This window comes from Trichogramma pretiosum, unplaced genomic scaffold (assembly GCF_000599845.2).
Source record: "Trichogramma pretiosum strain Unisexual culture from Peru unplaced genomic scaffold, Tpre_2.0 scaffold131, whole genome shotgun sequence".
NCBI classification, from domain to species: Eukaryota; Metazoa; Arthropoda; class Insecta; order Hymenoptera; family Trichogrammatidae; genus Trichogramma; species Trichogramma pretiosum.
In genome coordinates, this window is record NW_019640808.1 from 200,921 (window position 1) to 209,404 (window position 8,484).

Here is an 8,484-nt window from a genome sequence, read left to right on the forward strand (position 1 = left end):
TTTTTCGCGACAATTTTATATCGCGAGACGCGTCGTGAATACAACTTGAAAAAAACATTGCCGAGCGCTTGCGAATTATAAGCAAGAAAAGACAGAGAGAGAGAGAGAGAAATAAAGAGCAGAACTTGGAATGCAAATATTTCTGTATGCGTATACACGATGTGCCATATATATAAACGTTACATTTGAATTGCCAATGGTTCGAGCGCAGTGGCGCATAAAAAAACATACACACACACACACTGACAGACAGATGAGGACAAAAAAACGACGACGACGAAGAAGAAGAGGCAACTATATATACACAACGTGACGAGTTTCAGCGTTTAGCCGGACGCATGATTCGTGTCCACACACACGCACACACACAGATCACACGATTATACCGTGTCATCTTTCGAAAGCAATCGTTAATGCTAATTTTCAAAGTTACGCGCGCGCGCACACGATGTGTATGTGTGTGCAAGACCTCGGCTCTGCTTTTTTTTTTGTTTCTCGCGCTATATAGCTCGCGCCGGCGATTTTATACCTTTCGGCGAGCATCATCGTGCGATCGTCGTCAGCCGCGGTTTTCCTCGTTTTCGTTTAAGCTGAATTATGATTCGTCAAGAATATCTATGTATATACATATCGAACTCGGAGACAAACGCTATACTATAATGCACACTATACGCGATACGTACGCGCTAATTATCGAGAGAAGAATCGGCAGGAAAAATAATTGCCGGCGATATATTATGCGAGCCCGCGTGCTAATAATATAATATCGCAAGTCTCGACGTCGACTCGCGACGTTGCGGCAATATTATATAGTTATTAGCTCGTTGTATTTGTGCGCTCGAGTCTGACTGCGTCCTATACACACGTGTATACACGTATCGAGCCCAGTGCGGTAGGATAGTAATATATTATTTCTATTTACACGTTTAAATGCATCGCTCATTATGTGCAGTCGCTGCTGCTGCCTATTTTTTTGTTGGCGCGCGTCGCGATGATTAATTGCTCGTGTTTTGTCTATAACACGTCGTTACGCGCGCGCACACACACACACACACCTGTGTTGTGCAGTTATATATTTATATGTATGTATATAGGAGCTGTGTAACAGCGGACAAAAAATGACTGATCTACGAGTTATTTATTGCGACAAGCGAGCGAGCTGCCTAGTGGCCGCGAGAAGCTTTGATATATCCCAAGCTTACGCATGTGTACAGCTCGGGGGCAGAGCCGCGAAGCACAGCCTGCATGCAGCTCCATTGCGAGACGTGCTAAAAGTGTCTTTTCATTATATCCTATACTACTATAGACACCATTTGAATAATTGTACTTTATTTCTTCGTAGTTTCTTTTTTTTTTGCTGCTGCTGCTGCCTCTTCTTCTTGTTTTTCTTGCTTGCCCCGCGCGCGTGTGACATTCGCCGCGTTCGCTAATCGCACGTATATACATATGCTTGGCTCCTTTCTTATAGTCTTATATATATGCCGCACGAGTATTATAAAAAGACCATTAAACGATAATTGCTTCCTAAGAATATGTGTTTTTTGTTTGCGCTTGTATACCATTGCGCCAACACTGCCCTCGTGCTTTTATGTGGCGTTAATAGCAAAAAAACAAGTTTAACGAATATTATTAGCCTCGGCTTTGATTGATCTCGATTCTATTTGATTGTATGTTCTTTTTTAAATTTTGAAAACGAAGAAAATCGTACAGAATTGAAACTTTGATGTCAACGAAGATGTATATCGAAGAAAATGCGTATTCCGCGCAGAAAATTTATTTTTGAAAATCATAAAAATTTTTCATGGACGCATTAAGATGATTGCACTTTTATAACGATGAATTTCACTTTCAACTAGATTCCGATTGTTTATTTCAATGATTGTAAAGTCGAGTAAAAAGACGAAGTTTTTTTTTCATAAAACTTCACGAAAAAAAGTTCACATGTCACTTGAACTCGTCGACCTTTTTACAGCTTTAAAGCTCGAGTTTTACTCGCATCGCGCATGCTTGTGTCCTATTACACCATTTTTTCTATTTCAAGGGGTTTTGAGGTTATTAATGTCTTATTTGAGTACAGATTTGAATTCTATAATGTGTGAATAGTTAATTTTGATCTCGATACGATGTCGTGACAATGATATTTTATTTCAAATGATAGTGTGCTAATGTTCATATCAATTTAAAAAAAATCGAAATTCGTGTTTAAATTCATTTATTTGGAAAGACATGAAAAATGTACAACATTAAATAATTTTATACATAAAAAATACTGAAAATATGCTCATTGTCATTGCTTTGTGGCCGCTAAGCAAATATTGAACAAATCTTTGTTCTTTAAATTGTCCATAATCATATCACAGCAGAGAATTGGCAGTCGATAGTGTAAGATTTGCTCCCAAAAAGGATACAGTGTCCACCTCCGGAAAAATCGCCTCGCAAGTTTCTCGCACAGATACTCGGCGCAATTTCTTCTAAACTCCTCGGGAAGCTTCAACGCTTTTTTCGAACGCCACAATTCCAAGTAGTCCTCGTACGTGAGTAGTTTTGCGGCCTCTTGGTCTTGTAACCGGGTCAAGTCGTAGAGCGACAGACTCGGTTTGATCATGATTTTTTTCGCCTCGATCTTGAACCTTTCGTCGTCGCGCCAAGATTCTTCGATATCCGACGACGCAAGCAGGTCGTACTTGGTGAAAAATTCCATGATCGTCAGGGCGTCGCTTCGAAGCAATTCGTATCCTCTCTTCTCCAAGCGTCGTTCGATCATCAGCAGACTCGATGCTACTTGCACTTTAGAAACATATTCACTGTACAGTGCTGTGCGACGACGCAACATCAACTTGCCGTCTTTATCGACTTTGGGCTTGTCTTTGTAGCCGGTCTCGATCAGGAACTGGATAAATCGTTTTGCCTGGTTCTCACCTTGGCCTCTACCCCAGCGATCAATGGAATCCAAGAGAAGACGCTCGATTTCTTCGGGTTGAAAAATATCCCGAAGGTCGGAGAGTGGACCCTTCCAAACGCCGATCAAGCGAAGAAATTGATTGAAAATAAAGCGTCGATTCGATTCGACCTCCCAATCGACCAAGCTCTTGAACACTTCCAATTGTTTCTTATCGAGGATATTCGTGTTTGTGAAATCTCCATTCTGGTTTTCATTGCCCGCGCCGCCTTCGACGGATCCTTCGTCGTTATTGTACATGATTTTGTCAACTCACACACAAACACAGTCGCTTATAATTTACTCAAAAAACGGCAGTCAATTTAATTTTGCTATAGTTGCTATACACTCTGATTCGTATGTAGAGTAAAAAAACTCAACGCGCACTGCGATCTGTATTCTATATAAAAATTAAAAAACACGTGGGCGAAACTATGAGAGAGGCTAGTTTCAGAAAAACTACGGCAGCGATCACGCTTCGGCGTCGTAATTTATACTGACTTGATACAATATATTACTGTATATATATACTCTGATGATCTCTTTGATGCGCTGCGATCTAAGGTGTAATGGTGGAAGCTACCGGAAAGTGAAAGCGTCTATATGCTCTCTACCGATAGAATTACTCTCGCAGCACATCTCTTTTCTTAAAATATAGAGATCGATTGACATGCCACGTACCAATGGTTCGTATTTCAACAAAGCGTAAGTTCAGCGCAGTAGGAGCCTCCGCTCGTATGAATGACCATACGCGGCAATAATTCCAAGAACACACGACTATAGGCATTTACGCTTATCGCCGGATTTTTCCGAGTTGCGCATGGGTACTGTATCCATTCTAATGACGATGAACATACTTGTTGCTGCGCGTATGAGGCCTTTATGAGTCCTTAAGTGATAGAAAATAAAAACCAATACGAAGTTATTTTGAGGCGATGCCGATTTATTCGTTCAAAAAAGCTGAGATGCTGAGCTCCGCGCCGTCCGCGCGTTACCAGGAGAATGACCTCGCTGCGTCGCTCCAACTGCTTGGCAACCTGCAATAACAATCTTAACAAAAGACGCTGCTGGTTGCTAGGCATTGCCGACCAGCAGGTTTTCGCGTCTGCCTCCGAACTCGACCTGTATGCGGCCTTTTGCCACCTCACAGCGAGCCAATATGCTCGAAGAGCTCACAAACGAGGCCCTGTACATCCGTTCTATAACATTCTCCCCCGCCAAATAACTTGAACACAATATTTTTTTTTTCAAATAAAATTCAATAACTCAAACAATACATAAACAAATTCACATAAGTTTAATTAACTTAACGCTTGGCCGACACATCACACCATTCGACGTACGCAATTCCACACTACGAACTTCTTTATCTTTACCCGGAAATACACGAGTAACGACTCCTTTTCGCCATAAGTTTCGCGGTGCAGTATCATCCAAAATCAATACGACATCATTAACATTCAACGGAGGACTCTTATCGTGCCATTTTTCACGATTCCGAAGTATGGGTAAGTATTCGCGTAACCATCGCGTCCAAAAAATATCGGCAAAGTGTTGAACGGATTTCCACTTTTCTCTTACATTTAAAACTTCCTCTGAGTAACGCGGTAAATATAATTGACCTGACGAGGAACCAAATAAAAAGTGATTTGGAGTCAATGCTTCGTTTTCATTCAAATCCAAAGTTACATGAGTGAGAGGTCTCGAATTTACCGAATGCTCAATTTCAATTAATAAAGTTAGAAAAACTTCCTCTTTTGCAATGCGCCCTTTTAGTACATAAGTCAAAGCTGTCTTAACTGAACGAACTAAACGTTCCCAAATGCCACCCATATGAGGAGCCGACGGCGGATTAAATCGCCACAAAATATTATTTTTAATCGCATACTCATTTATTTGATTTTGATCCAGCGATTTAATTGCTAATCTCAAATCTTTTTGCATAGCTCTGAAATTCGTTCCGTTATCTGAATACATTATCGCTGGCTTTCCTCTTCGTGCTGAAAATCGCCTAAAAGCCATAATAGCCGAATCGGCGCTTAAACTACTAACTAACTCAATATGAATCGCGCGAACCGAAAGACACGTAAATAGTGCCGCCCATCGTTTCTCCGTTCTTCGACCTACACTAACAGAGATTGGCCCAAAATAATCGACTCCACAGTGATAGAAAGGACGAAAACGATACGCCAAACGGGCCGACGGCAACGCTGCCATTCGAGGCTGTACTGGAGTAGCACGTAAACACCGACATATTACGCAACTCGCAATTATTCCTTTTAAAGCTCGCCGTAAACCGAGAATCAAAAAACTTTGTCGTAACTCATTTATTACAGTTTCGTGACTCGAATGATAGAATTTCTCATGATAATGTCTAATTAATAACCGAACACAATGCTCTTTAGCATCTAAAATAATAGGTTCGCTTAATAACCCTTCACCATCTAAACCTCGAACTCGGCTTTCGGATCGCAAAACTTCATTTTCATCCAAAAACGGGCTAACTTTTAAAATTCTACTGTTTCTTTTAACCTTATTTAGATTTTTTAATGAAACCAAATCACTGGGAAACATACTTTTTTGACTCAATTTCACAATTATTCTCTCGGCACATCTTCGATTTTCTAATGGTTCGACCTTTCTACGTCTCATTCTATCACATGCTTCTAGTACTTTAGCAAAACACGAAATTAACCGATTCCAATCAAAAGGATCACCCGTAAATTTCGGTAAAACTTTCGAACCCAACAATCTATTTGAAATTAATGAACTATTTAAAGCGGCAGAATTATTTTGAATAGTTTTCCCTAACAAATCCGCCAATCTCATTATCGGATCCTTATTAACATCATCGAATAAATTTTCGCGTACATTCAGGCCATCAACATTCGTACTATGACGTATACTTGCAGCTTCCCTGTCGAATTCTTCTTGACCCGTTGACACGTTGCCCTCTATGTTCTCAGCACGACCAAAATTCCAAGCGAGCGGAGAAGAAGCTCTATTCCTGGGCAGCGACTCGACGCGGCCTATGTCCAATTCCGGCTCAAATCCGACCGCACGGCTTACACGACGAGATGATTCTTGAATTTGATGTAATCCACCCGAAAAAATTGGACGAGACACAGCAGCATCTCGATCATGCAGCGAAACGACAGCGTCTCTCGTAGCAGCAGCTTCCTGTCCTCGCAGCGGAATAACATCGTATCTCGAACCGGCAGCACCGCGTTCTCGAAGTGGAATGAACGCGTCTCTCGTGCCTTCAGGATCTCGTCCTCGCAGTGGATTGACGGCGACTCTCGAAGCTTCAGCATCTCGTCCTTGCACCGGATTGCCGGCATCTCTCGTCGCGGATGGAGCGCAACTTACCGAATTGATCTGCGATGTGGCGACCTGATGAGCCATTGCCGCAACATCACCAGAAACAATCGTGGCGGAGGCCTTTGGGTTCGCTCGTTGTAGACTGCGCTGCATTGCAGAAAACTCATCAAAACTGAGAACCGCTCCAGACGCAGCATCACGATTCCCAGCACGTGCAGAACCTTGAATTTCGCTCCGTTGAGGCTGGCAGTTTGAAGCTGTTTGAGGTGCTTCTACCCTATTTTCAAGCTGAGACTGAACAGTTGGATCAACGGGGACGAGACGTCGTTGTTGAGTCGACGATGCTTTACCACTGCCGGCCGCCGTGCCCTTTTTCTTTGTAGCACACTTTTTCTTTGACGGCTTTGGTTCCATCAGAGCGGACAAAAAACCTCTCGTCTGCGGACGTTTACTATTAGCAAATAATTGTTCATTACCCGTAGACACAGTGGGCTGCTGAACAATAGGGACATCATTTGCTGAATGTACTCCCCGCGCCGCCGTTGCTGAATCTCCGACGATGACGTTGACTTCACGACGCACGGAAAGCAAATGCATGTCGTCTCGATTATCCTCGTTCGTCTCTAACCCCAATCTCACATCGCCGACGTTGTCTTGAGGGTTTCTTCGCGAATTCATACCTTCGTCCGGCGTTGATCGATTGTTGGTATGCAATGAAAACCGAAGATCCAATGGACGTTGGTCGCTCATGACAACTTTTAATTTCTATCTGACTCGACCTCTTTCGCACAGGCAGAAATTCAACGTGGGTTTCGGCACCAAAAATGTTGCTGCGCGTATGAGGCCTTTATGAGTCCTTAAGTGATAGAAAATAAAAACCAATACGAAGTTATTTTGAGGCGATGCCGATTTATTCGTTCAAAAAAGCTGAGATGCTGAGCTCCGCGCCGTCCGCGCGTTACCAGGAGAATGACCTCGCTGCGTCGCTCCAACTGCTTGGCAACCTGCAATAACAATCTTAACAAAAGACGCTGCTGGTTGCTAGGCATTGCCGACCAGCAGGTTTTCGCGTCTGCCTCCGAACTCGACCTGTATGCGGCCTTTTGCCACCTCACAGCGAGCCAATATGCTCGAAGAGCTCACAAACGAGGCCCTGTACATCCGTTCTATAACAATACTCTCAGTATATGTTGTAAAATTTTAAAATGAATTTCAATTTTTCTTCGTTGATAACTTGCAACTTTTTAACACATTAACAATGGAAATTTAAAAAAAAATTAACATAAGTTATACGCCCCTATTTCCGGTCAAGTTTGAATTAATTTTTTTTATGGGATTGAAACTTGATATCTGAATTTTAATAATATATTTCTGTTAAAGATGTTTGATTCATTCAGTCAATTTAAAAAAAAAAATTTCTTACGTCAATTAAGTTTTGAATGTTAATTATTGACCTAATATAGGGGCATGACTACACGGAGAAATATTCTCACTACAAAACAAGATGCGCCGACGTGAAAGGGGGGCGAGCGTTAAGTTTTAAGGCGAGCACGTCGAAACACGAGGCGGGTATGCTTCACGTATTGTGAAACGTTCCGTGCGACGTATTCTCGTGCGTGCATTCGAAATCGCGGTGCACATTCAAAATACAGTGGTGGCCGTTTATAACGAGGTCGGATATAGCGAGAGACCGGCTATTACGAGAAGATTTTGGACGATTGGTTGATTCCAATGCATTAAGTATAGGAAATTTTATCGATGTAACGAGATCGATATAACGAGAAGTCGGGTATTACGAGAGGTTTGTCTCAATTGATCCTTGTATGTGAAAAATATTTTTTGGTTCAATTTACGACATTCTCTATTAATTGTGTTTTCGATGACACGTCATATTCTTTCCGAGCATTCTTTCCGACAATGAAAAATCCCGCACCCAATTTCACGAAAACCATTTTTTCGAATAATACATGTTAAAATCTATGAACTTATACTCTCGTCTCCATCTTATACGAGATCCCAGTCGAAAATCGGTAATGACACGCCATTTTCGACTTGTGATGGTGGCGGCGGCGGCGGAATAGATGACCCTATGCTTTTCTGGTGCGTAGCAATGCGTAGTGATCTCGACGAGAATGATGATAATTGCGAAAGTTTGTACAAACTAGTTCGCAAATGGTTCGTACGGCATCAAGAGTTACGTACCCGATGCGTAGTAATCTCCAAGA